Source organism: Myotis nattereri (assembly GCF_964212035.1).
Source record: "Myotis nattereri genome assembly, chromosome: 11".
Taxonomy (NCBI): Eukaryota; Metazoa; Chordata; class Mammalia; order Chiroptera; family Vespertilionidae; genus Myotis; species Myotis nattereri.
The window spans coordinates 76876384-76890776 of record NC_138086.1 but is presented as its reverse complement, the minus strand read 5'-3'; positions in this window follow the sequence as shown (position 1 = coordinate 76890776).

The window sequence follows — 14393 nt, the reverse complement described above, 5'->3', positions numbered from 1 at the left end:
TATGGACAAATGATTTAACCCATGGATACAACAGTCTCCATTTCCCTGCCTTTTTAATTTTTTAAATGAATATTTCTTTTATTTCTATCATAGCTTCAACTTCCTAGACCTTTCAACACTCTATCCGGTTCTGCAAGTATTTTCTGCTTTCTTTCATTAAAAGACAAAACAAAAACAAAACCTAAAAACTAATCACAGACTCAGTAAGCATGCTACGTACTGTGAACAAGAGGTGGTTGAGACGGAAGCTACCAATCCCGAATGCAGTTCCATGGTGGTGGTTAGAATGCACCCGAGTTAGCTCTGGATGTAACTTTTTTACGTCTACACATTGGCAATTTGTATATTTTTTATCTGAAATGGAAGATTACACAGGCAGAGGAATGTCTATACTTGAAGAGTAATACATTGGAGAATTTAAAAAAATATTTTAAGACACTGTCTGCTCTCTAGGGAGATTTTGATGGAGGGAAGTGGACAAATATAAGTAGATGTAACTTCACTGTGAGGCCAATTCATTATGACATGACTCTGTAAGAGAGGTGTAATATTATTTTAGAGGGTAGTAGAGGCCCTGGCTGATTTGGCTCAGTGGATAGAGCATTGGCCTGTGGACTGAGGAGTCCTGGGTTTGATTCCAGTCAAGGGCACATGCCCCGGTTGCGGACTCGATCCCCAGTGGGGGGCGTGCAGGAGGCAGCTGATCAATGATTCTTTCTCATCATTGATGTTTCTATCTCTCTCTCTCTTCCTCTCTGAAATCAATTAAAAAAAAGAGAGAGAGGGTAATAGAGAAGGAAGAGTTCCGAGTTGGGAATGGAGGTATGGAGGGCTGCGCAGGGAGGAGATAACTGATAGGCTGGGTCTTACAAATAGGCACGTGAGGATTTGGGGGACAGGGAAGAAAGCCCAGGGCGAAGCATAGAGCTTGAGTGTGTGTCGTGTTCAAAGAAAGCTAAGTTACCTAGAATCTCAATGTCTGATGCATCTAATCAGGCCTGCATTTTAGGAAGATGTACTAATCAACAGATATTTACCTTGGACAACAAGATAAAAATAACTGTTTAGAGAAAAGTAAGACTGCAGCAGGGAGACCAGCTCCTGGAGTGGTGAGACAATCCAGGTGAGAGATAACAATCTTCTAAACAAGGGGCTGGGCACGCTGTGTCCCACGGGCTAACTCAGAGCAGAAGTCTGTTTTTGTAAATAGTTTCCCTGAAACACAGTCCTGATACAAGGGCAGAGTTAAACAGTTGCAACAAAGATAGTATGACTTGCAAAGTCTAAAATATTTCCTATCTGGGGACGAGGTGGCCGAGTGGTTAAGGCGATGGACTGTTAAAATATTTCCTATCTGGTCCTTAAAAAAAAGCTTGCCGAGCTGTGGTCTGAACTGGTAGGAGTGGAAAGGGTGGCATGCATGCATCGGAAATGATGGTGGTGAAATACACAGGAATCTGAAGCAGATGGCACAATGGGAATGATTAGATGGGTTGTGTTTGAGGCACGTGTGGCACATCCATGTGAAGATAAATGTACCCACCTCTGGAGCCAAGGAGAGAGGCCATGACTGGAGATGTAGGCTTGGGATCTGTATGCCCGGCATTTAGAGGTGATGAGAAGATGGCCCAGAGAGGAGAGGAGAGAACAAGAACAGGCAGAGAGAGAAAAGAGGACCGGGGGAGAAGTCAGCAGAAAGGCAGGAGGAATACCGTGGCATTGTGGACCTAGCAGGAGGCAGGAACCGGGGGAAAGTATGGCCAGCAGAGTCCATCGCTGTCCTAAGGGTCCAATAGAATGAGCGTGTTTTGGAGGAGGTGACTGTACACACCAGAACATCATTGGAATTTGGGGACAGAATCCAAGGAATGAACAGAAGGAGAACAGATTGTGACAGCAAATGAAGACTAATCCTTCCAGATCTTTAGCTGTTGAGGAAAGATGCAGACCAGCTGGAAGGGGAAGCAGGTCTGAAGAGGGCTATTTTGCAGAGAAGAGAGCTTTGGGTTAGCTTATTTTACACAAATGGCAATAGACTCTGGCATGAGGACATTTCCCAGACTTTGGACCATTTACAAACTGCTCAGATGCTTTTGTTTGCTTCCTTTGGGACATACATCACTGCTATGGTCTGAAAATTGACGCTTCTGGAACCCAAGCACAAGCTAAGTGAAATGCGTCCCCTCACTCTGCCTAAAAAGCTTAAGTTTTCTAAAAAGCACCAAGGCCCTTTAAGATATTCATATATGGATCTTCACGTCAAGGGTTTCATAGCCTTTGAGTCCCAAAAGTGGAAGAAGCCATGGTGAAATCTGCAGAGTTGAGGAGAGGTTAAGATCTGGAGGCTTTGGCCTCCCCAGGTGGACCATCCCTGTCTCCTAAGCCTGGAATGTTTGCCCTCTGACTCATCGATAACGGGGCCAGGCTTCCAGCCCTTAGGACTGTGCCTCTTACTCTCGTGTTGCCTTTTTTTTTTAAAAAAAAAAAAATATGTTTTTATTGATTTCAGAGAGGAAGGGAGAAGGGAGAGAGAGATAGAAACAATGATGAGAGAATCATTGATTGGATGCCTCCTGCACAACCCCTACCAGGAATTGAGCCTGCAACCTGGGCATGTGCCCTTGGCTGGAATCGAACCCAGGACCCTTCAGTCCGCAGGTCGATGCTCTAGCCCAGGGGTCCTCAAACTTTTTGAACAGGGGGCCAGTTCACTGTCCCTCAGACCGTTGGAAGGCAGGACTATAGTTTTAAAAAAAACTATGAACAAATTCCTATGCACACTACACATATCTTATTTTGAAGTAAAAAAAGCAAAACGGGAACAAATACAATATTTGTATTTGCGTGTGGCCCACGGGCCGTAGTTTGAGGACCCCTGCTAGTCACTAAGCCAAACCAGCTAGGGCTGGTGTCACCTCTGAACCATCAATTTTACACTCAGTTAAATTGACGTGACAGGGAGTGGAATAGAAACTAAAAACTTTCAAGTTTGGGACCATAAATCCTGGGTTTAAACTAACAGTTCTCTGTTTTGCCTCCCAGGGGACATTTGACAAGGTCTGGAGACACTGTTGGTTGTCACAACTGGAGGGGGGTTGTTACTGGAATCTAACGGGTAGAGGTTAGGATGCTGCTAAAACATTCTATAATGTACAGGACAGCCCACCCGCCCCCCTCAAAAAAACTGTCAATAGTTCTATCCAAGATGTTCTGAGCCACCTATTCTATTGGAAAAGGTGTCCTACATTAATTAACACTGAAATATAAAGATCGATATTGTATTGATGTGTCCTTTTTGCTGGTAGGGGCTGGGTGACTTTTACAGTTATAGGTACTTTTGGTTGCCCATCCCAAATCCATCCCCCACTTCCTTTTTCCTAACAACCCCTCTATTTAGTTCAGGAAACCACCCATTTCCAGCGACAAAGGGAGGGTGTGTAAGCTAGATTGGCCCAATCAAACTAAAGAATTGGGGGAGTGGTGTTAATAAATGTTTAACAATGGGCTGTCCAGGGAAAAACATATGTATAAACATTCATACACATCAATTTTTACTGATCTAATGCATGTGTGGAGCCCAATCTACAAGTAAAATAAAAAATGCAATGTCCTTTATTGTAAATGCCACACAGCCAATTGATTTTCACAGAATGCTTTCATTGGCCTTTGCCATTTTCACATCTATGGCCAATCTATGGTTGCCATTGACAGATGAGTATACTGCTGACAGAGCACTGGCTGCTCTGTGTATGTTAATGAGTAAACAATGAAGACATATGGTCAGAACTTCACTCCTTTGTCAATGATGTGGCTTCTTTGCTGAATAGATAATACTGGGAAAATATGTCCTCCAGTTTTTGTACTATTAATAATGTAACAGTTTTAGGACAACACTTTTTAAGGTTTAATCTGCATTATTTATGTCTCGCCATTACTGAAGTCTGGACAATCAAAACACAACAAAGCACCACCTGATTTATAGCATTTGCCCATTTCTGTGCTTAAATACTCCCATCGTGGCTGCTTGCAAGCCTTCACTGTGGCGTCAGAGAGGGAACTACACGCTATTACACAGTAATACTGTCATACAGAAACAGTGGACAGATGTCATGTCAGGGTCATAGATAATAGTAAAACTAGGAAAATAATTACGGGGCGCTGAGCTTTGACTATTCATTATCTCTGTTGTTAATGTAATTCATTTCACTTTAAGTTTATATAGTTTAATCTTTAATAACAGCTATGTTTAACAGCCAGCTTTCAAAATTCCTGGAAACTTGACAATTGGATCTCATGATCTCCTACAAGCCAACTCCAGGTCAATGATTGGGGGCCGAGTTTTCTCTTCCTCTCCCGTGGGGTGTGAGTAAGTAAGCACGCAGGCCCGATTTTTACTGGCAGCCATAGTAACCAGAAGACTCAGCCTTTGGCTGCATCCAATGGTCAGGAAGGCAAAATGGAGAGAGAACAAGCCTGAGTCCTTGGTGCCATCATTCAGTTAGTGATCACACTGTGCCCAGAACCCACCCCACCCCTGACCTTCTGCGAGGGACCAGTTACTCATGCCCAGTGTTCAAGCAGCTTGTAGCGTGGTTTTTTGATGTTTGTAACCAAGATCATCCCAACCAAATGCCGTATTTTTGTTTCGTTTTTAGGAAACAATGGTTTAATGAAAGATATCATCTCTTATTATAGAAGTTTAGGCCTTTAAACCAAAATATGATATAAACACAAAAGTGCTATTTAACTGTCAGATTTTTAGAGACAGGGGAGAGTATTTTTAGAGCCTTTCGGAACCCTGGAAAGAGACTCAGCTTATCTCATCTATATGCCAAGGCGGCTTCCCTTTGATTCTTATGCCTGCCACCCTGCCCTGCCCAGGCCAGGCTTTCCTTCGACACTCAGTTCACTCCTCTCCTTGTGTTTGAAGACATCTCTGAATTCTCCCTCTTCCATTCCCTCCAACAAATTAGCTTCTCTCCCAGGATGCCCTGGTGGATATAAACTGCATGTCATATTGCATTTTTCACACGCCTGTGAGACTCCCACCTTCCAGAGGCCAGGCTGTTATATGATCTTTTCTGTATCTCCAGTGCCCAGCACATAGAAAGTGCTCAATAAAGGTGTTAAGGACTGAACTGTGCTCCCTCAAAGTTCATATGCGGAGGCCTTAGCCCCCAGTGAGATAGGGCCCTTAAAGTGGTAATTGAGGTTAAATGAGGTCAGAGGCACATCCCTACTCCAACAGGACTGGCGTCCTTTTAAGAAGAGGAAAAGATACCAGCGATGCAAGCACAGAGCAAAGACCATGGAGGACACAGCAAGAAGGCGGCCGTCTGCAAGCCAAGGAGAGAGACTTTGGGAGAAACCAAACTTGCAGGCACTTGATCTTGGACTTCTAGCTCCCAGAACTAGGAGAAAATAAATTTCTGTTCCTTAGGCCTCTCTGTCTGTGGTATTTTATTATGGAAGCCCAAGCAAATTAATACAAAAGGAGCATTGAATGAATGAATGTCTTTTAAGAAAGGTGGTTCACGCATATTTATTAATCTACTGCTCTTAAGTACTTATTCATTTTCACTGCCCCCAAAGTATAATTTCACCAAAACCCTGACAAGTTAATATTATTTTGGTTAAACAACAACAACAACAATAAAAAATGGGAAAAAAAGCAAAACAGCCTATCTTCTCAGCTATGGAAAACATAAAGGTAGTTTCTGATTTTTTTTTTCTAACTTAATAATAAATTTCTAATTTCTGATTTTTTTCCTAATCAAGTATATTTTAGAGAGAGAATGGGGAACCCATTGGAGACCTGAGAACTGTACACAAAAAGGAAATATGACCAAAGAAAGGGGTTGCTTTCATCTCCCATGAAAGCAAGGCTGTTTTTGTTGATACATATGGAAAAAATCAGGCCCAATTATACACTGTGATTGGGCACTGTGGTTGCAGACTCACCACAGGCCTTTTCTTTCTTTCCACAGCTATACCGTTACAGTCCACGGGAGCCCCCGCCCTTGGTCACCGGCAAGGCCCCTCCTCGGAGAGATGGACCAGCCAGAGGCGTCTCCGTCACCGTTAGGATGCGCTGCAATTCAACAGAGCCTCCTGTCTGTGGACTCTAAGAAAGAAGGACCCGGCGTGGTCCAGGATGCACCAAGTCAGGCCCCCAGGGTGAGAGTCACATGCTGCTTCACACATTTGGGTGCGGGTGCCCTGGTCTTAGCTCCCTCTCCAGCCCCCGGGAACCCACAGAACCGGAGTCTTTCTGGGATGTCAGGAACAGCTTATTTCACGGGGGTTTTAGGTTGATAATAATCACTCCTCTTGTCTAACCTCCTGGTCTAAATCAGGATATTCTGAATTTTTTAAGTGGTGTTTATCTGGGTGTTTCAAGAATTGGTTCTGATCCTGCTGTCTGCTAACTCATTGTGTGATCTTGGGCAAGTTTCTGCCCCACTAGCAACCTCAGTCTCCTCATCTGTGGAAACAAGGGGTTGGACCAATTTGGTCTCCAAGGTCCTTTCCAGCTGCAAGTATCTCCTGAGCTGCCCACTATAGTAGCAACCAGCCACATGCCACTGGTTTCATTTAAATTAAATTAGTTACTAAAAAAATGTCGTTCCTCAGTCTCACTAGTCACATTTCAAGGGCTTTGCCACCACCAATGGCCGGTGGCTACCGTCTTGGACAGCAGAGATAAAGAGCACTTCTGTCAGTGCAGAAGGATTGATTGGGCAGCCTGGGTCTAATGCTCTCTTTTTATTATAATTAGATATAGGCTCGTAACTAAATCTGACCGTTAAATAGCACTTTTGTGTTTATAGCGTCTTTTAATACAACATTACATGTAACCACGCAAAACAGGCAAGAGAGTTATGTCTGCTCTATCAGATGAGGACGCCAGCTGAGAGATGAATGAAGCTGCCCTCCGTCCTGCTGGTGATGACCAGATGTGTCACTCAAACCCCGCGCTCCCTCTAACACCCAGCACTAAGTCCCAGGAAGAAGGCCCGCATGGCCCAGCCGCAGCCACTCCAACCCGTGGCAGCTCAGGAACTAGGCCCCGGCTGTCAGCAGCTGCTCCACACCCAGGCTGGGTAGCTTGGTTGGAGCATCGTCCTGGTAACGCCAACACTGGGGGTTTGCTTTCCAGCCAGGGCACATCCAAGAATCAACCAATAGTTGCATCCATAAGTGGAACAATAGACTGATGTGTTGCTCTGCCTCTCTCTCTCTTGCCCTCTCCCTTCCTCTCTAAAATCAACTTGAAAGAATTTTAAAGAGCTGATTTGCAGACCCTGCACCTCAGTTTAGATTTTAACAGGGCCTCCCAGCTGTGTGACCACGGACAAGGTACTTAATGTCCCTGAGCTCTAGCCCAGCGTTGGTCAAACGGGGGGTGGCAGCAGTCTCCAGGCCGAGGGAAAACACAGGAGCAGATGCACGTGAGTAGCCCAGGAAGTCAGGCCAGAGCTGGCTCACTAACAGCTAACTACTGTGCTGATTAGCCTCGCCACCCCCTCTATTCCTCCTGGGGCTGTGCGTTTTCTCTGTGCCCCAATGGGGCCCGCGGACAGCCCTGGGAGACTACTGCCCAGGGGCCACAGGAGAGAGGCCGCCCTACCACCTTTCTGAGACCTGAACGCTCTGGCTTCACCCCTCCTGTGGCTGTGGTGGGAGCTCCAGGATTAATTATAAATTGCTCAGGAAGAGCACTGGGAGGAACTGGATTAACTCGCCCGGGCAGTGTGCCACAAGCAAATGGCTTTCCCCCTATAATTTCTCCAAACCTTTTTCGGGCCAGGAACCCCTGAGGAAAGCCTGGCCCATGGAAGGTGCCCCCGGTGCCCGTGGGGAATGAGGGAAGAGGCGGGCAGGGTGGGGCGCCTTCAAGCCCCTTGCGGTGCCTTCTCCCCTAGAGCAGGGCATGGAGGCCTGGCTGAGATGCTGGCTCTGCCCAGACGGGGTTTTGTCTTCTGGAAAAGGCACAGAAGACCCACGTCCCCTCACCAGTGATGGGTTTTCCTTCCCGGCTTCAAAGAACAATATTCACACTGATGGAGCCGCAGTGTGGGGACCGGGCTACCAAGCACCGCTTAATAAGGCATTGGCAGGGGCGGGGGGGCTGTGTGTCTCACGGGTGTTTCTCCAATCCTGCCCTCCCTCTCCTGGGCCTGGCCCAGGACTGGAGGATCCAGGGAGGTTCTCTGGTCATGCATCATGTCTCCAGGAGCCAGGACTGGAGGTGTGGTGGCCCCTGTGTGTGTCCTGGGGCAGGAAAATGAGGTGTTTCTGCTACTGGCTGCAGCTTTTGGGTATCGAGGTACCCAAGGTGTGGAGAAAACCACTGACAGCACCCTTAGTGGAGTCTACCTGCTTCCACAATAGCACACAACCAGAGCTGTGCGTAGGCCCATGGAAATGAGGCGCTCGCTCCCCACGCACTCTTCTGTTCATTCATTCATTCATTCATTCAACACTGCCTCACTGAGCACTTGGCCTTGGGATGATTCCAAAACAGCAAAACCCAGTTCCTCTTGCAAGAGCCTCAGAGACCAGTGCGGGAGGGGAAAGGATGAGAGAGAAAGTAGATGACATCACAGTCAGGACTAAAACTGAGCCATGAGCAAAGGGCTAAGGGGTGAACACAGGTCCAAGGACGTCTCCAGGAGGACATGGCAGGTGAGCTGGATTTCAGTGGCTCAATGAGAATTTCAAGGTGCTGGGTGAGGTGCGGCTGGGGGTCAGGGGAGAGATTTTTGTGCAGGCTTGTCAGCCACTATATTCTGAGAGATGAGGAAGGCCTTTGGGTGGTTGGGGAGAGGTGTGGCAGGGTCTGACTATCCATCACTCGGCTGTTCTATTGATAAGAGATTATTGAGCGTAGGGAGAGGATGGGAGGAAGATCGGAGTAATTCAAATGACAGTTGATGCGGGCTGGTTAACCAAGCTCCTAGCAGTGCCTGGTGTACAGTAGACTTACAATCAGGGTTAAAGGAAGGACCCAATCCAGCACCTCTAATGATGCTTACCCACCTAAGCAGGACCACGTCTTCTCCCCTTTCAGCGGGGGTCCCTGCTGTGAGGACTGCTCTCAAAGGATAGTTATCATCTCTGCCCTCCTATTCCTCGCTCTCATTTTCCTTCAAGTCTTCAAATAACCACTAGGGCCATCAGGTTACCCTCATAGTTTTCCCCTCTCTGGACCCGAGTGTTCCGCAAAGGGCTTGCTCCATCTCTGGGGTGGCAGGAACCCCCTGGCACCTTAATTTGGAGAAAAATACTGGATGAACCCAAACCTGAGCTCAGGGGAACCTGAAAAATTCCCACAGGCCCAAGGATTGCCCCGAGGATGCAGTCCAAGTGATATGGATGACAGGTATCTGAATGCCTCGCGAGTACAATAGGCACTGTTCTTCCCAGAGTTCTTAGGGGAGACCCTGTCTGCCTCACAGAAGACCCTCCTTTGTTCCACTCCTCTGCCTTCCACGGTGCACAGTGTCCTTCAAAGGAAGCATTTAGAGGAAAACGTCTCCACAGGCCCGATCCCTTTCTTTGAAAACATAATAACGCTCAAGAATGACAACAATGTAAATCGCCAGAATCATTAGGCAGAATCTTGATGAATTAAAATCGCTTGCATCAGGGTAAGATCAGGTCAGCTGCCTCGAAGGGAGCCAGAGCGCTGGGGTTTGCTGACTGCCAGCCTTTCAAGAGCAAATACTGTCCAGAGTTCCACCATCGTCTCCTCGGCTTGGATAGTCCACCCCCGATAAGACGATAAGACCATCCCTGTCTGGGAAGCGACAAATGACTGTGCTGTTCATCTCCGAGGCTCCTCCGTTACCCACCCCACAAAGGCAAATTACCCTGGAAATGCTGACAGGATCGATCCTCCAAAAAGTCTAGGTCTGTCCCCCCGAGCCCGGGCTACCTCTGCTCAACGTGAATGCGCTGCCCACAAGTTCAAGACATTGTCTCATGAGAAAATTGCATTCAAACCACTCAGCAAACCCAGGACATTCTGATGCCCTGAAGGGGGGAAATCCTAAAAGCAAAACAGAGCCAGTCTGTCTCAGACCCAGGGACAGCCTGGGAGATTCTGTTGGTGAAACAAATAACAGGAAAAATCTGTCAGATGTGTGGCAGTGACATAAATCATGAGCAAAAACACAATTATGAGACTGCCAAGGAGCGGGAGGAGCAGTCGCTCGTGTACAAATCTTGGTAACTATTGAGGACAATTTTCACTGTCCAGAGGCGGGCAGTTGGTAACCACGTTCATTTTAGGATGTCAAGAGTGACTTGCCTTTGGGAAGCAATGGTGGACCCCTTTTTTCCTTCCATTTAAATTAATAAAAATTTATCTTGAAGACATTGGAAGTTGATTCTCTCTGAGAGCAGAATGCACTTGACACATCAATTGACCATGAGAATAGGGAGGAACTAGTGCTGGTGCAAGCCCCCCAGGTGGGTCTGAGCCTCAGGTTCCATTTCCTGTTCCCCTGTCACTGCTCACAAGGGCGTCTTTTGATTTGTTTGACTTGGGATTCATGATCTGGGCTCTCATTCGTGCAATCTCTCCTAAGAGGGTGAAGGGACACCTGGTGGGTGAAGGCACAGTCCTCAATGCTCAGGTGGTGGGGTCAGATGGCCTGGGTTCCAATCCTACGCCACCTGGCTTGTTTGGTGAGTAATCTCAGGGAAGTGACTAAATACTCCGTACTCCCTCCCCTTCTCAGTAGATCAGAAAGAAAAGTGAAGCAGTTAAGAAGATTGAACAGATCACCCCGTAAACCCCTTAGCCATCATCAAGTATTTGCAGAACTGAATGGAGAACAGACTAGATGAGAAGGGTCTGTATAGTGCATTGAACGTAAACCTTGCACCTCTAGTCCCTGGATTGACCTAATAGAAACAATGGCAACAAGCCAACAACCATCTATTTTCACTTGGAAGAAAAACATGTTTATATTTAAAAAATTAATAAGAGAAAAGTGGTTTAGCTGGGTAGCAATCAAGATGGTCACTTATCACAGTCACCAAAATAGAGGGGAGTGCCCCAAAGTGGCCTGGGGAGAATGCAGAAAGATCCGAGTGCGTCTGTGCCTTACCTATTCGGTAATGAATCTTCCTGGTGCATCGGAGGAAATTTAAAATAGGGGATGTAAGAGCTGGCCTTCAAGAACTGAGTTTCCCCAAATGGAAAGGGCCAGCTATTCACTTGTATGATGTTACATAACTCTCAATTATTGTTTAAGTCATAACAGCCCAATGAAGTAAGTACATGTTCCCATTTTACAGATGAGGAGACTGAGGCTCAGGAAGGGGCCAAGTGTCATACCACCAGTTGGTTAAATGGAAAAGCTGGAATTACATCCAAGTTTGCCTGTTTTCCAAGCCAGAGCAGCCAAGCGTCAGAGGTCACCAGGCACACACCTGGAAAGGTATCAATTGACCCTCGATACCAGGGGTCCTCAAACTATGGCCCGCGGGCCACATGCAAATACAAATATTGTATTTGTTCCCGTTTTGGTTTTTTACTTCAAAATAAGATATGTGCAGTGTGCATAGGAATTTGTTCATAGTTTTTTTTTAAACTATAGTCCGGCCCTCCAACGGTCTGAGGGACAGTGAACTGGCCCCCTGTTTAAAAAGTTTGAGGACCCCTGCTCTATACCTACCCTCAGCCAGGATTGACCTTCTATGCCCACACACAGCCAGTCTCTCCTTAATGACAATGGGAATGAGGGGGCCTTGATCTTCCCCTTCCCGGGTCCTCCCTGCTTCCCCAGTGCAGTCACCTGCGGGCATGGTTCTAGGAGGCAGCTTGCAGTTTCAGTGTCCCATCAGGTGGGGCTGCCAGGCAGGCAAGGAAAGACAGTTTCCACAGTGCATCTCATCGTCCACCATCTAGTTCCAACACAGTCAGGGAGGCTGATGGTGAAGTCTGACTGTTGGCTGGCAGCAAGCACACACCCCTCGGTGTAAATCTCATCCTGGATTGGGGGCAGGGTATTCCCCCAGTGAAGGTCCCTGTTCTTGGCTGGATGATGGACAAAACAAGGTCCCTTCTCTTCGAGGTCTATGGTTCTGGGAGAGCCTGGCATGGTGCGATCCAGGCTGACAACCTCCCTTCCAAGCATAGGCGTTCCTTGTGATTCTCGACACCCAAGCAGCCCGGCTCCGAGGAGGTGAAGCGACAGGGCCACCCCTTCTGCCCGGGAATAGAAGCTGCATTATGTCAGCTGTCCACCCTGCGGATTCCCCCTCCTCTCCATTTACAAAATGGAAACAGATGACTTCAATCAAACGTAAGCCCCCCGAATTATGGCTTCCTTTCTACCTTGTGGTAAAGAGTTTACACATAATTGGCACGTGATTTTCTCCAGGGGTTTCAGGTTGTTCCCCAACGTAAAAAAGGAATCTTTCAGTTTGGGAAGGGGATGGTTTTGTTTCAAACCAATCCATCAAGCCTTCCCAAGGCAAAGAGGAAGGGTCGCCTGAGTGCAAGCAGGAAGGCGGCAGGCGGGTCGTGGCCTCCGTGGCGTTAATTGGGCAGATGGAGGCAGGCGGTGGGGCGGTGGGAAGAGAGGCACAAAAACCTCCTTTCGGCTGCTGGGGTGGCTCTGGGGAATGAGACTGTCACAGTCGAGGTGGAAAGCCATGGGCTCCCCCACTTAGCACTACAGTCTCTGTTATTGGACAACAGGAGACAGCGGGAAGTCCTCCCCTTTTTCAGGTACAGGTCAGCCAACACCCAAAGACTCCACCCTTTACAGACGGCAGATCAAAAACACCGTCAGCCAGCAAAAGCCAATTGCCATAATTGGCTGGCACCAAACATCAGCCGAGTCCCGTTCAGCTATGTTTATGCAGATCTTTAATGAAAGTCAACATCGAAAACAAGGCAAGACCACTTTGCACTTGGCTTTAAAAAGCTGGGCTTGGAGCCTGAGAGGTTTTCCTAAATTACTCTTAACCAAGTCAGCAGGTTAATATGTTTTCGAGGTTTCATCCAAATGGGGCACCTAGATAATGATCCCATTACTCGAAGGTAAACAAAAGGGCAATTGTGCTCACCCCGGGATCAGGGGGAGTCTTAACAGCGCTTCCATATTTATTTTCCACAATTTAGCAGGCCCACAAGGGAAATGTGTAAGTTCGTTAGAGAGGATTGCTGGTCTGCTGTGGAAACAACAGTTCACTCCAGGTTCTCCAGGCACTGAAGGCTCATTTAGGAATTTGCCCTAGATCAGAGGCCTCTGTGGCTCAGCCTGCAAGCTCTCCCAGGACACGCTGCATGCAGATTTGGGCAGATGGTGCCATCACGTAAGGAGAGAGAACGCCTGCCACACCTGTTATTGGTGAATGACAGTGGATGGCATCCATCCTGGCCAACGCACACACAGATGCTACAAGCAGATCACCTCACACCTGTGCCTCCGAGCAGAGGCCATCGCCAGTGGATGAGGACATTGAAATTTGCACAACTAGTCCGAAGTACCACAGCCAGACAGGGTACATGTAGACAAGGGACAAGGTCCTACCTCATACCCGGTGGCTTTGTCACATCCCAACTTGAGTGGCAGACGACCTAGCATGCAAACCCAAGTCTAGACTTCTGCCCCCAGTGCCCTAGCAATTTTCTCCAGGCCTCGGCAGGAAACAAATGAGCAAGGAGAATGTGAGGGTATTAGCAGAGGGGCTCCTACATGTGGAATTATCTCACACCCTTTGATGTAAATGATCCAAATGAATGGGCAAGGCCCTCATTCCCAGCCCACGCTCTAGTTGAAGTACATGTTCCCACTCTTCATTCCTCGGTGCCAGTCAACCCTCAATGGTCATTTGTCCCCATAAATGTGGAGCAAATTCATTCCTTTCCTCCCTCACTGTTCACACTGCTGTGGTGCAGGTGAGCCCTCCCACCTTGACCTCTTTGTAGCTAGCCTAACTTCCCTGGGTTTGTGCCTGTCCACAGTGCCTTGTCAAAACTTAGGTCTGACCCCCATCATTTGCTTCCTTCACACCCCACAATGTCTCCCCATAGATTCCAGGATGAACCTTGTTTGTTAAATAGCATTAAAGGTCTTCCATGGTGGACCCCACTGTCATCAGCCTCAGCTCCAACCTGTCCCCACCCTCTAGGTTATGCACAGCCACTGCCAGAACAGCTTCTAGTTCTTATGCAGATTGCGCTGTCTCAGGCTCCAGACCTTTGCTAGTCCCATTCCCTGAAGGAACTGCCCTTTTCCTTTTATACACTTGATTAAGTCCTTCTCCATCTTTAAGCCCCAGGCAGCCCATCCTGCTCTCCCCAGCTGCCCCACCTGCCCCTCTGTGCTCCCTTTATACTCTGGGCATCTCTCCACCACCACCAGACA